This window comes from Pogona vitticeps, chromosome 6 (genome assembly GCF_051106095.1).
Source record: "Pogona vitticeps strain Pit_001003342236 chromosome 6, PviZW2.1, whole genome shotgun sequence".
Classification (NCBI taxonomy): Eukaryota; Metazoa; Chordata; class Lepidosauria; order Squamata; family Agamidae; genus Pogona; species Pogona vitticeps.
Window position 1 is genome coordinate 89,391,584 of NC_135788.1, and position 20,557 is coordinate 89,412,140.

Below are 20,557 nucleotides of genomic sequence, written 5' to 3' on the forward strand. Positions count from 1 at the left end.
CACAAAGAAGAGAAACAAGAGTTGTTCCAAAGGCTTCATTAAAGAAGAGACAGAGAGTGGTCCACAGAACTGAGACCAATAATCCATCCAGCCATCAAAGTGACTCTCATTTTAAATTGTACTGTGCTGGACCCAAGAAACCTGTAGATGGTTATTTTCAAGACCCAGAAGTAACTGCTGACTCACTCTCTCTTGCTGAGAATGGCCAAGCCCTCCAGGAAAGCTGCAGCCTGGGTCAGTGCAAACACATGCAGGGAAATAACAATGGGAGAAAAGAAGGGTGCTCAGAATCTCGTTTGGAAGAATGGGCTCTGGAAATACTGTCTTGGGTTAAATGGAAGTTCCAAGGCTTAACTTCAGTTCAATTACGGGCAAAGGAAAAAAGAAGCATCTACACATTACTGAGTTGCAAGTAACCAGTTGTCCACTTTTATAAAGAGACAAGGTGAAAAAAAACTGTGTTGAGATAAGGTAGGCACATATATAGGATAGAAAATGCATTGAAGAAAATGCTCTGAAATGCCAAGCCTTGCCTTCTGTACTTTAAAGACCATCTAACAACAAAAAAGTTATATTCTTGCAGTATTTTGTTATAGCTCCTTTTGTTTAAACCAGATGCTGTAAAATAGAGATTTAAATACAAGTTTTCCAGCTTTCCCCTTTCTAAGACAAGTCTAGATGCCAGCACATGCTCTCTCTAAGCTAAACAAGTTGACAACTACAGATGGGGAAATGAAGAGAGGCAAGAGGGCTGCTCCCATGTGGTTTTTAAAAAAATACATTTTATATTCCATATCTTCCCTGCACATCCTGTTCCAAGATGGATATCCCTTTGGAGCAGAGACCAGCGATTGCTGCCAACACAGAAAGAAAGCAACTTCTGGAGCACAATTAGTTGCTGTTTAATAGAGGGAGAAAGAAAAAAAGGCTGCTTACAAAGAACAGGCCAGCTTGTAAGGCCTCCCAGCGATTGGGGGCTCTCCCTATTGTTGTTGGGAGAAGGTTGCTTTTAACATCAGACACAGACATCATTAGCCTAACAAAGCGCAAAGAAAACCCAGACACTATGGGACCCTCCGATACATCCAATGACTTTCTACACTCAGCCATCTGGAAGTAGAATGATACCCTCACTCAGCCAATCCCCACTCCAAGTCAGCCTATCCCCAACTCAGCTGCCAAAAGAGGAGACCGTCTCAATGGGGACCTGAATGCAACAGCCTCCTTCTTAGGGGGTTGTCCTCCTCTCATCTGCTGGGACCAGTGCAGGAAGAAGGCCAGTTAAGTCCTAGGTTCCTTATGCTCCAGATGACAGTCTGTTCTGTCCACTACAAATATTCATCTCAGGGGCTGCCAATGGTGGCATAATGAACAGATCTGGTCAATTTGAATGAGATGATTTGTGTTGGTTCTACCAAACTGTAGTCTGATAGAAGCCTTACCTCTGAGATAGACTAGTCTGTTTCCTATTGTTTTCCTTGACCACCATCTCCCCTGCTACAAGCCTCTTACCCATCTCCTTAGTCCCATTCTACTTCATCTTCTTTCAGATGCTCCATCTCCAAAACATACCCCAAAGCAGCTGTTCTCCCATGTTGCTTCTCCACTCCCTCAATCAAGTCCTCCCCTCCATCATGCATCAAAGCCCACCACCAACCTTTGTATTAATAAGAGAAAAACCCCACCATATAGGACAGTGGTTCTTAACCTTGGGTTACTCAGGTGTTTTTGAACTGCAACTCCCAGAAGCCTTCACCACCAGCTGTGCTCGCTGGGGTTTCTGGGAGTTGCAGTTCAAAAACACCTGAGTAACCCAAGGTTAAGAATCACTGATATAGGACATACTGTCGAAAGTGTTACATTAATCTATCCTTAACCTAGTCTTCCAAGCCAGTGGCAAAAAGGGGCTGGGGCACAAACCTCACTTATCTAAAATAAAATCCATACTCATATAAGGCTGTAAATGCCCAGTATTTAAGGGAAAGCAGGGCGAGATTCCTCAATAGCTGGAAATAAAATCTGGATCTTTGGAAGCATCCTTACCTTTATGATATTCCTTCCCACATTTCATAGTGAGGCAGTGCCACTGGAAGCACATTCTGGGGCTAGGCCTCAATCAGAATTACACCCAAGAGGCAAGGCTCAGGAAGTGGTAGAGTGGAGAAGGACATTTTTCCAAAGAAATGCCACTTTTAAAAAGCATCTGGTGGAGATTCAGCTCTTCATGCTTCTGAAAACAGAGCCAGCCGGTGGCACTTAAGTTGTGAATTAGCTTGTCCAGATCAAGTCCATAGCCCTCCCCAGTCTCTGCCGCCCTCCACATTTGTTATATCACAATATCCAATTATCCTTACTTTGCATGCTGAGATCCACAGCCTAACACATTTGGCTGGGGCATGCAGAGGAAACTTTCATCCTAAACTCCAAGTCCTCATACTTCTTTTTCATACATACTGGCAACTTCATTTGTGTCTGGACAACACCAATCCCTTCATATTTTTTATCACCCTTAGCTCTCCAGTCAAGCTCCTGAATGAACCCTGTCCAGTTTCTTTGTTTTTACCATACTATCACATTAGACTCACAGCTTCCAACAGAAACCACCATGTCTTATTAATGGCTGCTTACTCACTACGTTTCTCTTCTTTTTCAGACTTTCCCCCACTAACCCCCTCCTTCCCACTCATAAATGCTTCTCAGCATTTCTTTTTTTCTTTTTTGCCTGCCCCACCCTTTCCCCGATCATTGCAACACTGCTTTGCCTTGCTACCCCTTTACATACACTTTAAACTGGCTATTGGGAATCTTCAACCTTTCAGATGTCTTGGCCTACAACGCTCATCCACTCCACCCAGCTTGGCAGGTGGTAAAGCATTTTGGGAGTTGTAGTCCACAAAATTTGAAAGACCAAACCTTCCATACACTTGTGTTTAAAACATTTCACCCCACAAATCTGTTTGCCAGAAACATTCAATATCCTTCTCCAGGAGAGGTTACCTGTCCCAGCTCATCCTTTCCCCATTTGCTGACCAAAAGTATATCAAATCCAGTACTGGTTTGTGAGAATAGCCAAGATACTTTGGAAGAACGTAAGACAAAGGAAGGAAGAGCCCTTTCCTCGCTGTGTTCCCAGATTCAAAATATGTAGAACAATGCTCCATCTGAGCCTGATCATGGACATATTCCATCCTTTTTTTTCATGGATTTTAGGGTGGCACTGAGGGTCCTCCATCCATTCCATCCTCACAACAAAATAGTGAGGTACGTCAGAGGAAAATAGTGCAGGTGGATAAGAGGCCCAAGGTCACCAGCAAGCTTCACCGTTGAATGGGAATCTGAACACATCTCTCCCTAGTCTGATATTCTAACTACTATCCTACATTGGGCTCTCAGTACCATGAGTTTCCTTAATTGTTTATAGGACAATAGGAGAGTTAACTGATCAGATCAGACCAAAGGTCTAAAGAGTGATGATGCATTCAACACTCACCAATCTCCAGTCAAACACTTCTGGGAAACATAAAAGTGGATATGACTACAAGAGCCTCCCTTATTATTTTGCCCCCCAGTATTCCATATTGAGAGGTACACTGCCTCGGCACATGGGGGCTCAGTCAAAAGATCGTGGCTGGCAATTCTTCCTCAAATAATTTCTCTAATCCTCGTTAAACTCACCTACACTAATCCCCTTTACTTCTTCCTAACTTCTTTATCCTCACCCTTCCTCCAACTCTTTCCTCTGTTTACCCTCAGCACAGCACCCCCCCACAACGCTTCCAACGCCCCCAAACACTTACTGCACCCCACCCTTTACTACTGGGTTACCCGCGCCCAAGCCCTACACACACACACACTTGTCTCCAGCCCCTCCCCCGAATTTCTTGGCTACCCCACCCCATTTACTTACCTCCACACACACACTCACACACAGAGGCAAGAAGAGGCGGCGGCGGCGGCGGCCACTCACACCCGGGCCCCCCCGCCCCGATGGCCCACGCCTGTCCCCCAGGCAGTGTGCCGGGCCCCGGGCGAAGCAGCCATGTCCCCTCCCTGCCGGGCCCCAGCTCAGCGCAAGGCCCCCGGCAGGAAAAAGGGGACAGAGGGTCGGTTGGGATGGGCACGGCAATCCGGCCTAGCACGTCCACTTTCTTGTCCGCAGCGACAGGACCAACATTGGTGGCGGCGGCGGCGGCAGCAGCAGCAATAGGGAAGGGAAAAACGGGGGGGGGGGAGAGAGAAACCTTTTGCAATAGGCACTCAATCTAACTTGCTGACTCCGGCAAGGAGGCGGGGTCAGTCGGAGGACGGGAGAAGAAGGAAGGGCGCAGAGACGACCGCCCAATGGCAAGGCTCGGAGGAAATAAACCGACCAATCGGTGCGAGCTCTTTCCTCGCTTACTTCCCCCCCCTCCAGTCACACTGTCATTCAAGGTTGTGCGCGAGGAAGAGAGGTTGTTGCTGCTGCTGGTGGTGGTAGCCGCGCTGCTGCCGGTTTACATTGTTGCACTTGGTGCAGGACGTTAGAAGATTCCCGGGGGGGGGGCGGCGGGAGGCAGATTCACATATACACAAGGGGTGTGTGTGTGTGTTTGATGGAAACACGCACGACTCTTTGTGTCATGGGTCTCGCGCCGGAGTCTGAACCCGAAGCCACCTTCGGAGACGACAGATGAAAAAAACCACCTCTGGGCAGATGCAGAGTGTATTCGTTACCACCGAGTAACGAAATGCTGTACAGAGTTCAGACTTGGCCACTGTTTTTAATAACTGGACATTCGCTTCTGGGAACCGTAACTGGGTAGGAAGCCGTGCTTCTTTGTAACTAACTACAGCGCATATTCTTTGGCGTAGGTTAATCTTCCTTAAGCAGGTGTCCAGATGCGCTTGTACTGGACACTCCAGCCCCTCTAGAGCTGTGGTCCCCAACCTTGGGCCTCCAGATGTTCTTGGACTTCAACTCCCAGAAATCCTGGCCAAAAGAGGTGGTGGTGAAGGCTTCTGGGAGTTGTAATCTAAGAACATCTGGAGGTCCAAGGTTAGGGACTATGGCTAGAGCACTGGTTCTTAACCTTTGTTACTCAGATGTTTTTGGACTGCAACTCCCAGAAGCCTTCACCATCAGCTCTGCTGGCTGGGGTTTCTGGGAGTTGCAGTTCGAAAACACCTGAGTAACAAAGGTTAAGAACCACTGCTCTAGAGGACACCAAGGTGGGGAAAGTGGGAAGGAAAGGGATTTCAGATCCGAAGGGGGTGCCTCCACCCATTAATCTCTCTCTTCCTGCTTGTACCCCGGCCAGACATCACCATCATCATTGTGCAGTCAAGTCAATTCTGACTTATGGTGACCTTTTCTAGGGTTTTCCTGGCCCCCTTCTTCTGGGGGTGCCCTGGGACTGTGCAGCTTGCCCAAGGCCACACAGGCTGGCTTCTCTGGGATGCACAGTGGGGAACTGAACTCCTAAACTCTAGGTCTGCAGCCAGATACCTAACCCACTGAGCAGACCAGGTACTGAAATTCAAATTCAGTTTTGGAAAATGCCATTCTAAAATTTCTTAAATTTTACCTCTCCCTGTGCACAGGTGCAATATCTGTACTCATATTTTATCAGAAAACTAGTGGTTGGGGGATGCTCCTGGATTTGTCTCTAAACCTGGATGCCCAGGTTTCAGTGGTGGCAAGGAAAGCCTTTGCACAGTTAAAACTAGTGTGCCAGCTGTCCTTCCACAAGCTGGCAAAGACCTTTCTCTTCAGACAGGCTTTTTCTTAGTGACTGGCAGTCTAGTCTGATAGGGGTTTTGTGCTTTTTTGCTTTTTTTTAGTATTGATTTTATTTACCATTTTAATATGTTAATTCTTTAATTCTTTTTTTATATTTGTACATTTACTGTTTTTTAGCTTTGCATATTCTTTTTAATGATGTGAGCAGCCCAGGGTCCTTTTGAGGAGAAAGTTGAGGTAAAACAAAAAAAATTCACTACTGTGAAGAATTAGCCGTTAAAGGGGAAAATAAATGAAGATTTAAGTTGACTGATCGTGACAGGTTGGCCCACCTCTTTACAAATGCACACACAGTTTGTTACCATAGCAGAATTGAACCTGTTTGCATTTAATTACTGGTGTGTGCATTGCTGGGAAGTGAGACGAGGCAGGTAGAATGGGATAAGCTTGAGTATGCTGCGTGTATGGTGACACTTCCCCGGAGGTGTCATATTTTGAAGCAGACAATGAAGATGATGTGGACATTTGTAGAAGAACTTCAACGCTGATAGAAAGAAAATTAAGAAAAGCCTCCTTGTCTTAGAGCTGGCTATCAAATACAGTTCACAAAAATACTTGGCAGTGCAGAAAATGGCTATGTGGTCTCAGAAATTAAGACAGAGGGGAGTTGAGAAGTAAAATTTTGAAAAGCAAATATGAAAACATGTCCACGAGAAAGGCACAGCATAATTGTTAGGACCTGCTTCTCTGAAATATCATACAATTTAAACACATTTTTGAAGTTAGTTTTACAGTGACAATCTTTTTCTTTCCTTTGTCAGTCAAATTATCCCTGTGAAAATAACTTGGAATTAATTATAATTCAGCTTGCATTTGCCAACATTATGCCTGCCAAAACATAATAATAAAACCGAATGTCATCATTTGTAGCCTCAGTTCAGAATATCGGCTTTTTAATTCCACCTCAAACCTTAAAGAGCTCACCTTCAGGAGGGTGTTCATATTAACATCAACAACAGTTTATGAATAGTCACTGTAATGATATATATTTAAATGTTAATGCAACTGTCAGTTTCTGCTGGTGATTATATTAGTGTGTCTTGTAATGGATATTAGCCGCATGGCTTTTTGGAGGGATGCACACATCTAATTCCTTATCCATGTTTACAGCTATTTCAAAAGTTGGTACAGACTCAGGGTGCTTGAGAGTGACCTGCAGAAAAATTAAATATTGGTACAGCCATAATTATATGGCACCTTGAATATAACAATTTAGTATATGATTTGGGGTGTCCCCAAGCTTACTTGTTTATTTAAATACATATGAATAAACAAACCTCAGTTATTTATTCATGTATATTTGCAAGCCTGCTGTGGGCCCAAGAATGTCCTGAAGAAAATTGAGCATTGGGCTACGCACAATGGGCTGCATCCAGACTGAACTAGTTCAGTGGGGCCTAAGTACAGCAAACAGTGTGAAATTAAAACCCAGTGCAAATCATGCCAAGGTTTGTGGTCGTGTAAGTTTATACTTGTAGCTACTATGCAACCATCAGCTGGTTGAGTTATATGCTCCAGAACTCTTGTCATAGTCTGAAGGCTTCTCATGTTGGGCACCTGGAATTTATGCCCCTTACAGATACACCCTAGCCTAAAAGGCTCAAACACATTTGAAGAGCAAATGAAACATGAGTATTAAACTAAATATATTTAGGTAATTTTTTTTTTGTAATGCCCTCAACATTTCACCAGAATAAAACTTCAGTGAGTGATGCAGAGGGAGGGAAGCGGATAGACCAACACACAGTTTAATGCTTATTGGTTTGTTAGGGACGTCTTAATTTGAGCTGGGCAAGGTTTTTTTTTATAATCTGAATGTCCTACAACAGCCTCCTCCAACTCCCATCATCAGAAGTCAGCATGATCGATGGCCTTGTTGGATAAGAATCATGTGGACTGTAGTTTAACAAATTTGAAGGGCACCAAGCCTGCTGCTTACATTCTGAAAGAGGGAGGTCTCTGCTTCCAATACCTTAGCCTAACAAGAGGCCTTGGGTTATGATGCAAAGGAAGGCCCCACCCGCTGTGATGCCCACCGTGTGAAATCATCGCTCCACTGAAAGCAGATAAAAGCCTGGTGTTAGATGTTTTCACCATTAACTGCAGCTAGTTTGTTTACCAAATATTTTCCTGATGGTTAATGTTGTCAATCACCCCCTTTTTATACTTATTTTCAGCCAGGGTGGATTAAAATAAATAATTTTTAAATCTTGTTTTAAATCATAATTTAAATTAAAAATTATTTAAATTGTCAAATAATGTTGATTTTTAAAATTTAAATCATGATTTAAATCAATTTGGTTTAATCAATTTGATTTAAATCAAATCCTCCCTGTTTTCAGCTGCTGGATTTATTGGATTCCCTATTATTGTAAACTGCATTCAGGTTTTTAAATTAAAAAGCAGTATAAATTAAAATTGTTTCCACCACTGCTTGTCATTCAGATTAATTCAATTGATGGAAGAAGAAGGGGAGGGGGATTGACTAACTGAACAAGCTACAGCAGGCGTCTTTACTCAGAAGAAGCCATTCTCACTGAAATTATGTTGGGCTTAATTCTGCATAAATAGGTACAGGATTGAAATTTGATTATTCTCACCTGGATACCAGGAGAGCTTGTTTCATAGTGTCCATTTTGTCGATTAAGAAATTGAATCTAATACACAATGATTTAAGCTCAGGCTTCCGATAGTTCAGGGAACCGAACTTATTCTCAGTTTAAATCCCCTCCCACTTTTTGTTCAAAATTATCCTTCTATTCTACCCAACCAGCAGTCTTCGTTTTTGGTTCCCATAATACACACCTTTTCCAGTATCAGGATTCCACACTTCCTATGATCTGCAAAAACCTATTTTTGTTCAGTTTGTGCTGCTTCTCTCAGAGATATACCACAGCAATGATGCTCTGAAAAGCAGGTGGTTAGCTGCTTCACAACAGTTGCTAGGCAACTCAAGTTTAGAATGATGCCTTTTAGAACTAAACTGAAGAGACTATCATAACAGTTGCACAACAGGATAACAGACACAATGTTATAGATGTTTTAATGCCTGGAAAATTTTAATGTAGGCGTACCTGCTTGCTGGTTCTAGTTTTGCTGCTGCCCTGTGGTTACTTTTTTTTTATTGTTTTATTATTTTATTTTGTGTGACTGGTCATTATTGTTGGTTTTATTTTGTTTAGTAATTAGTCGCACTTATCTGTAGTGCCCTTCATAAGGATAAAGTGTAATTTTAACAATATTTTAATAGAATAAATAATACTTATGATAGGGCTAATTACAACAAAGATGTATATCCTCACTTGTGCTTTTCAGTTTATACTTCGAGAATATATTTAAAAAACCACTGTCTAAATCAGACCTGGGCAAAGTGCGGCCTGAGGGCCACATATGGCCCGCGAGCTGCTCCTATCCGGCCCGGGAACAGTTTTGAACATCAAAACCATTCATAGTTTTTTGTCTAAAGTTGATCAGTTGCTTATCTTTAACATACCGCAAAAAAACTCTTTAGTATTTGTGAAGATTAACAAGTTTAAAATAAAAACAATCATAACATAACTGTTTCATTTTATTTTTAAGTAAAATTGGTTCGGCCCCTAAACAAAGTTCAGATTTTTCATGTGGCCCCCCTATAGAAATTAATTGACCACCCCTGGTCTAAATCAAACAATAGTATCACCGTCCATGAAGAAGTCATCAATAACATCTGAAATGCAAACAATACATAGAGTGAACAGTTTAAATAGTCTACAGAGTTTACTCAGAGAAGTCTGTTAAATAATTAAAATGGTCTAAAACCGAATGTTATGGAAACTTAGTTCATAGTACTGTAATCAGTTAAAAACATACAGCTCAAGAGGTGCAGGTGGAAGATCCAAAATGAAAGTATGAGGTGTGTTGGCAAATATAAGAACCTAATAATGTGTTAAATGAGTAAGTAGATTATAGACATACAATAAAAGTCACAATAAAGATGCTCAGAGCAGCTTCCTCAAGATGAAGAATGTAATATGCAGAATAGCTTGGAGAATGTGCATTGTACATGTGCTGTGGATTCACAGTTCTGCTGTATGCTATGTAATTGTGAACTTTTTACATAAGCTACTATAAAGAGAATGATTTAAAATGTGGATTTATAATTGAAGGCTAAGAATTTGTTGGCTTGAGAGGCTGACCAATTAAAAAGTACTGCAGCAAATTATAAATAGAGTCCGATAAATCAGAAAACACATAAATTGCTAAAAGCTAGAATGTTTCAGTCATGTGATAAGAAGTGAAGCATACAGATTGTTCTAGCTGGTTATTCAATGGAAAACAAATGGAAAAAGACATCTAGGGATCAGAAAAACGTATTTGCTGAAGAATTTAGGAGACTGGTCTGAATGCAGCACAACATCGTTGTCAGAATATGATAGCATCCCGAATCTGTATGGCTGTGAAGACATCTAACACCTGGTGGGACAAAAGCAACAAGAATAATTAATAATTTCACAGGTTAGAAGTCTCTTTTTGGTGTGATGTGCTGGAGCCTTCCCAGCCGCATCTACTTTAAGAATCTGAGCACCCATAACTTATTGAAGAATATTTTGGTCATACAGTACTTGGCAACAGGCTTTACAATAAGGCCTGCATTTGTAAAGTAAATAACAGATGGAAGGTTTAACAAAATGGGCTTTACCCACTATTTCTGATATCCTTAGGACACGAGCAAAGGGTCTGCTGAGTGGAATCAAAACACACAGTAATCTCTTTCCCTCACTATACAGAAGCTGTTTTCCAAACAGATTGAGGCAGAATTTTATTTGCTCATGGGCGTGAGTTGCTGAAGTGTATAACACTGTAAGTCAGTTTTGGATTCCTGTTACAGGAACCCTGGAATAAGTGCTGCTGCTAATCTTACCTCAGTAGAGGAAGGTTTTGCTTATATTTTTTTCTTATATTTTAATTTCTACTCCACATTATCTCAAAATGGTTGTTATTGTAGGGTTCTGTTCTGCTGATTTGTGGCCTTCCATGTGCAAGGTCATGGAACATGTTTATCCCTTTATCATTAGAGGGTGAGCTTTGGCAGCTCCACTACTCCTCACTCTCGGGAAAAAAAAAAATTTAAAGAGTCTCCTCACATGATATTGCCCCTTACAGACTTTTTTCCCCTACTGCCTTTTCCAAAAGACACAAGCTTTATAACTAGGCTAGAGAGCAGACCACATACATTATACTAGGGCAAATAGAAGAGACAGGAAGCTAGGAAGACGGGAAAGCTTGAACCTACACAGAATCAGTGCTAGCATGAAAAGAGACACGGGGAACACCAGTCCTGGAAAATGCTGGGGAAAAGAATATCAGGAACTAGGTTTCCTCCATTCCCCTGCAGGGAAATCCCCCCTGAAGCTTGCACTTACTTCAGGCATACTCACTCCTTATTAGGAGCTGTCCGAAGACAATGAGTCCCCAGTTTGGGATTCTACAGATGAGTGGGGAGAATGAGACTCACTGGAAGGACTGACACCCATATCCCTTGGTGGATAGAACTAAGGAACAAGGTAAAGGTTCCCCTTGACATTTAGTCTAGTCATGTCCGACCCTAGGACGCAGTGCTCATCCCTGTTTCCAAGCCATAGAGCCAGCGTTTGTCTGAAGACAGTTTCTGTGGTCACGTGGCCAGCGCGACTGAACATGGAATGCCGTTACTTTCCCACTGAGGTGGTACCTATTTATCTACTCGCATTTTTACATGCTTTCGAACTGCTAGGTTGGCAGGAGCTGGGACAAGCAACGGGAGCTCACTCCATCACATGGATTCGATCTTACGACTGCTGGTCTTCTGATCTTGCAGCACAGAGGCTTCTGCGGTTTAACCAGCAGTGCCACCACATCCCTTTTTTGTTCCTCAAAAAGGAACAAGAGATGGTGCTAAAAGACCTTGGACAAATGTCAAGAACTAGGGCCAAAGAAAGTGAACTATATGCTGAATAGGTTATTGTTTTAACCCCTCCAAAGTTCAATAAACCCTGTTCTGTTACATCTCATTGGCCTGAAGTGTATGGATATGAGGATGGAAGAGCACCTGTTAGCCAAATTGGGGCTGGCAGGGCGCACACAATACTTTTATGAAAGTTTGCACACCAAAAGTGTGTAAACTTCCGTGTTCTCTTGAACTGTCTATCAGGGTAGAGGGTACAAAACTCAGATGTGAAAGCAGAACAGCCAAAAATTTTGTCTATATGTTGTGACTCTGAAGTCTTCCGTTTAGACTCAGTCTCAAAAGGAAGAGTTGTATGCAGAATGAGCCACTAGTAGGTGTTGCAGATACTGGAACAGACAGATCTGAACTATAATAGGATATGGTCTTAGAAATAGCAATCAGCCATACGTCACTTGCCTCTGAATGTTTGGTGTCATTTTAAAACTGCAGCTCTTACCAGTGATATATTCAGCTTGTAAATCTTCATTTTGGATGTAGGATGGAAGGTTTGTTCTCTGTATGGGAAAAAGTCAGCCAGTGCAGAGACTTCAAGATGGAGTGATCATCCAAGTGGGCAGAATTATTTAAAAGCCTTCCAGAAGCACTAGGAGCTGCCTAAGAAACAGAAGAGAAGTATTTCTTACAATAAATTCAAACAAATTTAAGATCTTACGGCAACTGACTTTGCCTGGATCTAGCTGTAGATGACAGCCGTGCTATCAGAGAACCAGGAGGCACTGAAATAAGTACAGACCTGGTATTCCACAGAAGCCTATGTGCCATAGGTAATCAGAAGCACAGTGTTTTTGGATAGGATCAACCAAAACGCTCATAAGAAATAACTATTTAAAACATAAATGATAAGAACATTTTGGACAAAAAGGCAAAGTTTTGGCCCATTGTTATTGCAACTTTCTGTTAATATAAGACCTGGCTGCTAAACTGTAATTGAGGGTCATCAAGTCATCATATGTGAAATCATGGGCATGGTGGTCTTGCATCTGTGCAGAGCTGCTACAGTATTAGAGTGAGTGATTTTTGTTCCCTCTCCCCTCTAGCATGCATGTGCTGCTTGCTCTCCTGGCAGCTTCTCTCTGTTCGGAATCTGCTTCTATGGCAACCCAGATATGCTCATGGGCTGGTAGGTGGTTGTGTGATTCCACAGATGACCCCTTAAAGACCCAGTTACAGGTAAGCAATCCATCCTCCTTTGCGGTTTTTGGAAATTTGCAAAGGTGGCTGACTGGCAAACTCACTGGAAGCAGGAGGGGTCACTGGAAGATGGAAGAATTGTCTTCCCAAAGGCCATATTTGGGCATTTGCACAAATATCCAGGTGGCAGTGCCTGACAATGAGGGAGGACTACATGACAATATACAATTTCTCCGAAAATAAGACCTAACCTGAAAATAACCCCTTGTATGATTTTTCAGGATGCTCGTAATTTAAGTCCTACCCCAAAAACAAACCCCAATTAAGTGAAACCCCGCCCTCCACTATTGTGCAGCAACCAGAAGATGACATGACTGTATTTGAATAAATGTAGATTGTTGTACATGGAAAAAATTAAAACATCACCTGAAAATAAGCCCTACTGCATTTTTGGAGCAAAAATTAAAATACAGATCCTGTCTTAATTTTGGGGAAACACAGTGAGTGGGTGGGTGAGTGGGTGGGGAAATGTTACAATGTTTGTCTCCATAAGGCCATTTGTCCCACTGTTTGGTGTGCTGATGGTCAGGTTACTCTGCTTTTTTTTTTCATCCACACATGGAGATAGCTGGAATAGATTACTTTGCCCCAACCCACACCTTTTTGAACATGTGAAAGGGTCCTACTATTCCAGCATAGGTTGGGAGGCTCCAATTTAGTCCATTCCCAGCTAGTGTGGTTGCTTGGACAGACTAAACTAGAGCCTTGCAGCACCTTCTAGTGTCAATTTCTGGTAGAATACAAGCCACTTCAGGTCACTGGAAACTGAACACTTCCTCTGATTGTCTGCGGAGAGTCAAGGGAAATTAAATTATTTTTATTGTATCTGCTGAATTGTTGCTGATGCAAATAATTACTTTGATTAAGTTTTATTTTTCTTTGCCTGTTTGCATATTGCCAGTCGAAGCCACAGCTGTGGGCAGATTCTCAATCGGCAATAAACACATTTAATCAAAGTGATTAATCACATCAGTGACAATCTAGCAGACATAAAAAATAATTTTACTTCCCCGTATCTTTTCCAGATGATCAGGGGAGGGGTTTAATTGACAGTGGAACAAGCCAAAGATCAATATGCCGTTCAGATGGGAGAAGTGTGCCAAATGACACATTGCTTCTTCCCCGCAGCCATAAATGACCCTTTATAGCCTGACCCAGCACACACCAAAACAGCCAGTCTGGAAATACCCAGGTTCAGCAACAATTTGCCTCTACAAACATCTCAGTAAGAGCAAGTTCTCGGGTATCTTCAAAAAAGGTCTTAATTTATATTGCGACTTGCAGATTTCTATTTCGTAGCAACATGGAAATGGGCCTTCTGTGCCATAGCAACCACTCTGTGTAATAATCTCTCTTGTACATTACATTAGACTCAGACACTGCCATGTTTCAGACCTTGATTGAAAATACTGTCAATTGTTTCCAGGCGTTTAATTTTTTTAAAAGGTTATGATGTCGCAAACCATACTAGTATTTTTTGCTAATGAAAAACAATATTCAAACATTTCCAGTAAATTCATATACTTACATTAGAAATTGGTTATATATGAGGTTGGTTTCTTTCGAGAGGGATCTCTCTAATATAGAAATCAATTATTGTTTCAGATCTTCCTTTAAAAAGGTCAGTAAATGGTTCAGCCAAAATGCTGAAGTACTCCTGAGATTGCAAGAGACAAACCGTACCAAAATCTTTTTTGATAGATCGAACACAAACCGTTTGAATTGTGATGAGAATACATCTACCCAGGTACATTAAAATCTCACAATCTGTTTGTGAGGGTTCGTTTGTAGGGGCTTCAGTCACACCAAATAAAGGCTGTTTAAACGTAACAACATTGTTTTCATTTATTAAACTAGTAACATTAACAGGAACTGCTTTATGTACGTGTTCTCTTGTCTCTTGCTGTCCAAAACGTGACTGCAAGGGTGTCCAAATGTTGTTAACAAAAGGATTCAAGTCATCAAACTCCCATGGTCCCAATAACACTTTCTCTGGAACCTCTGGGTCTTCTCCTTCCCCCTCCGCTGCTAGTAATGGTAGGGTCTCCTCTTCTCCAGACCACCCCCAGAGTGGGGATCCCTCTCCCAGACTGGCTAGCCACAGTCCAGGAAGACTCCCATCTTCTGGAGCTCGGCAAGATGCCATGATTTCTTGGCCTCCAACTCTCGATCCACGGCTTCTCGTTCCTCTCTCAGCCTACGACGCCACTCTTTCACCTCCGTCTCTCCCCAGTAAGAAGGATGAGGTTGTTGTCCCTGACGTCGCTGCCTTTCTGCCTCCTCATGAGGTACTTTTACTTGCTCCCATTTCCCCATCCAGGGGTCTTGCACCCAGACTTCCTCCCAACCGCCTGGAATGTTGTCCGGCTTCTCCCTTATATCCCGTCCCCGCCTCCACCAAGTGTTCCCCTTTTCCCGCCAAATCTTCACTGGTTTGTACCGCCACACTTAACCCTTTTATCCCCAATACCAGAACTCAGGTATCCGCCCCTTGATGTTTCTGTCCCTCTCTGTCTCTGTTCCTCTAACTCTTTAGTGTCCACCTTCTTGCTTTTTTTTTTCTAGGTGGAGAAGGTGGTGGGGGGAGGTCTGAGTCTCCTTAGAGTGAGATGGGAGCAACGGCGCTCCTACAAATGCTTCCTGGCCCTGGCCTGGGGCTTCACACTGTTCTCATCCCTCTAGAGGTGCAACCTAATTACTATTGGCAAAGACCACGTCGAGACTTCCACTGGACCACCCAGAGCTCAAAGCTACGTCGTTCAGAAATGGCAAACTTTAATAACAATATGGAAAATATGCTGAATATATAGTTTTACTGGACAAATTCAGAGCAACAGAAGAAAACAGCTCAAGCATCCTTGTTTCCTGCAGCTTTTTTTTAATTGTTTCAAGTAACGACATGAGAACAGAAGCTGTTTTTGTACTTTATTATACAAAAGAAAAAAAGGGGGTGAAGGGAAGATCCACATTTTAAAGTCTATTCAGACTTGATACCAAAGTCCTAGCCAAGTTGATTGCAAATAGGAAAAAACCTCTAAGAAAACCAAAGTGTCCTTAGCTTTCCAAGTCCCATTTAACAATAGAAACGGAAAATCAGGTACTTTTTTAAAAGTATTTTAAAGATTTTTAAATCTACAAAAACACTTTTTAAATATTAGAAAAAAATGATTCCTTTTCACAAGAACTTGTTTGGAATATCACATTTTGTCAACAGTGCAAAAATGCACTCAGTTCCACCTTCTTACAGTACAAACGTTCCCCCCGCCCCATCCCATAACACCTTTCTTTCTTTTAAAAAAGACATAAGTACTGTAAGAATTTTACTTTAAAGAACAAGATTTTTCTTGTTAACTTTTTTCTTTTACTTAAAAACACATCTACTAAAATACAACAGAGCTGGTACATTCAGCAAAATCAAACCAGGTGTCTCATTTTAGAAGGGCGAGACAGAAAGGGGGGGCGAGGTGTTCATTAAGGGATCAGAAATAAGAGTCTAGGAGTATCACAAAGGTTGATAGAAGACAGAGGGGTTCGCTTAATTAGATATACAATTGGTCATATCATATCACACATGGCTATAAAAAGCAAACTTGAAGGGGAGAAATCCAGCCAGATACAGCTATGGCTAAGGTATTTTTCAGATGTCAAACAGGTAGCATTTGTTGAAGCAACAGGAGGCAGTGTGCACATTGCTCTACAGCTAAGCAGTGCTTAGAGTATCAGTTTATGCACAGGCTGTTGCACCACAATGTGAACAGTTACACAAGAATTACTGTATATTTTACCTAGTTGCTGTACACAGCCATTCTCCCCTTGCCCTTGCTCTAATACTTAGCATAATCCATTCCTGCATGTGGTCACCTTTGCTGGATCACTGGGGTAGCCGTTATAATTCGTATTTAATAATAAACGTTTAGAAATACAGGGATTTTTTGAGGTGAGAAGGTATGTGAACCTACAAGTATCCTGCATGTCATGTCATCCCACATCTGGTACAGTTCTGGAATTCTATTAAGAGACCACTATATACATCCCCACCCCCCCAAAGAGAAAAAACTGGGACCGCCCTCCCAAAAGGGGAGAATTTTAAAAAGCACAGGATTTCCCATCTACTGTACTTCCAAGTGTATGTGCACACTACATGCATAGTGGATGACACTGCATTAAATACATGTCTAATAAGGAACAACTCTAAGGAAAAAATGTGTCCGTTTTTAGAAGATACTTACCAAAGGTTCCTCTGAACTGGATGGAATGTCTCAGCTTTGGTTGCTTGGAAGAAATGTATGACAATGGAGTAAAGGGTCTCCACAGACTGATGCTTGCCCCTTGCATGGTTCCATGTGGCCCCTTACAGTGCAAAAAACATTGATGGCTTCCATGCAGCTAATGTACTGTAATGAGTAAAGCAGCACTGAACGGACAGACAACAGTGAGAAGGCAGTGGGGCTAAGCTTAGCATAACTTCATCTCCTCCATAGGATGAAAAAGGCAATTAAATTTATCTTTTGAAATAATATGCAATCATTACATTTTTTTTATACTGAGAAAGCACCTTTTTTTAAAAAGAAGCGTATTTTCTAGTGGCCATTATTCAATATATACGGAGGAAATACAAGTGATTTATATGGGACCTGGAGAATATATAGCACTTACCTATTGATTCCTCTGTAGTCCAGAATCTTGCTTAAAGGGCTGATAACCTATGTGCAAAGTTTGCATGCCAGTACAGTACATGTTGACCAAAGTTCACTAGCACATGAGTGCAGCATGACAAGGGGGTTGCACACTGGTAAAGACCCTTTACATGAAATGCTGGGCCCTACAGAATCCTACACAGGTTCTCAATGTGTCTTGTATGCATAAACCTAAGATCACTAAATAATTGCAAGCAATTTACTGAGTAACCCAAAATATTTTACGTTTTAGTAAGTTATGGAATTCATACTTTAAAATGTGACTACTTCCAATTTGAGTATTTCTAATCTTTAATAACAAAGGCAAATTATTGATCATATATCACCCATAAATGCTTCCTTTTTAATCATGTAATTTTTCTTGCTCAAAGATATCTATGTAGAATTTACTGGGTTAATAAAAGTTTCACAAGTCTGTGCAATTTTCAGTTTTACCTATATATTAAAGGAGACCTCAAGATCAAACTAATGTATTAGTGAAATGCATGTAACACCAATGTTTGTGTGTACTGCACATTAATTCAGCACTTTCTTAGTCTTCTCCCCTGAAACGTTTTACTGAGGTCATTTTGTTCATGATGAATTAATTTCTGTTTGCTTGTATTACTGGTATTTGATTACTTACCTGATGAACCCAAAAAGGGTCCTGAGCTTGATACCTTTCCCAAAGGTGCATCCACACAAACACCTCCTTCCACAGGGCCACCCAAAGTAGCCTTCACCAAAATGGAGAACAGATGTACATGCAGGAATTAACTCTTGAACTATCTGGTACTATCCTCATTACAATGTAATTATATCCTCACACATACAAATTCATGGCCCTGTGCAGAAGACAGTGGAGTCTTCTTTCTAAAGAAAGCTAATTAATTTTTTAACATGTAGATGGTTCAGAAAAATTATTTTTCAACTCTGAATGCAGAGTGGAAAACTAATCCCTATCTGTATTTCTTTATGCAGGTTACCAAAACTAAGCAAAGCGAAGCAAAACAAAACAAAAAGACCTTCAAGCCAAGCCACCTTGGCTGAATCAAAGATGCGCTCCCAAGAAAGCTATTGAAATGAAGTGAATGTTATATCTATCCAATCTCTGGGTTGTTTGAGAACATTTGCTTGCCAAGATGAAGTATTTTCTTCTTCGTATCTAGAAACAGAAGCAATGTGAGGGAAAGGCCACTGCTTTAAAAAAACTGGAGTACTTTTCAACTTGAGATGGGTGCAGGAGGCAAAGTTTTCCAGGACATTTTGTGAAGGAAGCTCAATTTATTCTAACTGCTGGTTTGAAAAGGAGCAGCTTTACACATAGTACCCGTCTTCAAGGAGACACAGCATTCTTCTAATGGGCAAATGCTGAAGGGGAATAAATTTTGGCAACCAGGTGGGAAAAATTGCTGGTCTTTGAAAAATGTCTTGTTGCCACTTAAAAGCCAAGAGAGGCTAGACAAGTAAATCAGCTAACTGCATTTCTAATTCAGAATGTATTCAGTGTACTTTATAATCCTGCGTTTTCTCCCATTATTAAAAAAGGTTTTTTAAAAGAATGATCCAGAATATGTATTTGCATAATATATACAAGTTGCAGATTTTCTTGACATACAATTCTGCATTTAATAGAAACAGAAACAAAAAAAATGACACCCCCCCCCCAAATAAACAGGGAACATAAAGTCTCTGATTACACAGGGCCCCCAAGATCTATCCCGAGTCCTGACTTGGACTGGCTGTCCATCCATGCTGCCTTTAATCTCGTTGTTTCTGCTATCATTGCAGATTAGACATGGGCAATTGAAAAAGAAAAGGTTAAAATAAGAGGTTAATGGAATTTCTGAAACTTTGAAAAAAAAGTGTATTGTTTTCAAAGCCACTAGATTTGTTTTTGTGATTTTTTGCAACTAGTTACTGCTAGAAAAAATGTATTTTGCTAGGTAAATAAGGGTGAAAGGTGTTTTTCATCCATTACCTTTGGCCTGAATTACCAGGATAGAAACAAATCATGATTTGCTCTCTGAAAACTGTGCGACCATCTTCATGTGGTTGTCTAGAAGTCATGGCATTATTTTGTTTCAAAATATTGTAAGTTTTTTGCTACAGGAAAAAGCGAGCCTTGAAATACAATTTTCCCTCCAAAAAACAATGTTAAGACTGAAAAAACAAGGAATTGACAAGAAATAACCTTTGAAATGCCAAAGACCTGCTTTAGCTTTGAAAGGGTATCTCTGCAGTTTGCTCATACAGTGGACCCTTGACTTACAGACGGTTCGATTTACAGATTTTTCGAGTTACAGACTTCTCAGACCGCAAAATTAAGGTTCGACTTGCAGCCTGAGAATCAACCTACAGACCAGATAAAAACAAAAATGGAACAAAAACGGCCGGTTACAGGATTAATCGGTTTTCAATGCATTGTAGGTCAATGGAGACTCGACCTACAGACTTTTCGACCTGCAGCCACCTTTCCAATACGGATTAATTCCGTAAGTAGAGGGTCCACTGTATATCACAACTTTGGTTCAGAAATGGGCAGATAGGGGTTTATGTGCCTCTAAGTTGGATGTACAAAGATAAGCCGAACGGACATTGTGCTAAGTTAACAAGATGTTGCTGGCAGAAGAGCTTAAGTTTGTAGCATGTGTTGTTTCTGTTAGTCAAAAACATAGGATAAGACAAGCCCTGCAAAGGGTGAAGCCCTTCCAGCCACTGGAAATTCTGTTTACTTCTTGTTCTACCTCCCCATGACTTTTGAGATTTCACTTTGAATTCTGTCTTCAAAACCTTGCAGTCCAAGAACACTGATTTCAGTGTATTGCAATGCAGCCCAGTACTAACAACGCTTTTGTGTGACAATCACGTTTTTAAGGCACAGCTAGCAACAACTGCTTTAGGGAAATAGAGGGGCAACTCCCA

General features: G+C 41.4%; 1 protein-coding gene and 2 long non-coding RNA genes across 5 annotated transcripts in view; 1 reads left to right on the forward strand and 2 right to left on the reverse strand.

Moving 5' to 3' along the window:
• Window positions 1-4,048, reverse strand: part of ATXN7L3 (ataxin 7 like 3) — a 29,746-nt gene extending 25,698 nt beyond the window's left edge. For 2 of the 3 annotated variants that reach the window (XM_020799320.3, XM_020799318.3), the window contains exon 1: window positions 3,908-4,048. The gene's annotated coding sequence lies outside the window, so the exon portion shown is untranslated. Of the gene's footprint in view, window positions 1-2,043; window positions 2,168-3,907 lie in introns of those variants that run through there. The other variant, XM_078377816.1, reaches the window with a different exon arrangement.
• Window positions 4,049-9,329: 5,281 nt separating this feature from the next.
• LOC144583631 (uncharacterized) lies at window positions 9,330-13,407 on the reverse strand. The gene is made up of 2 exons (XR_013537534.1): window positions 12,202-13,407; window positions 9,330-10,231 (listed from the first exon to the last, which is right to left on the reverse strand). It is a non-coding gene; the product is annotated as an uncharacterized LOC144583631 (long non-coding RNA).
• LOC144583632 (uncharacterized) lies at window positions 12,802-18,824 on the forward strand. The gene is made up of 2 exons (XR_013537535.1): window positions 12,802-12,935; window positions 18,614-18,824. It is a non-coding gene; the product is annotated as an uncharacterized LOC144583632 (long non-coding RNA).
• Window positions 18,825-20,557: the final 1,733 nt, after the last annotated feature.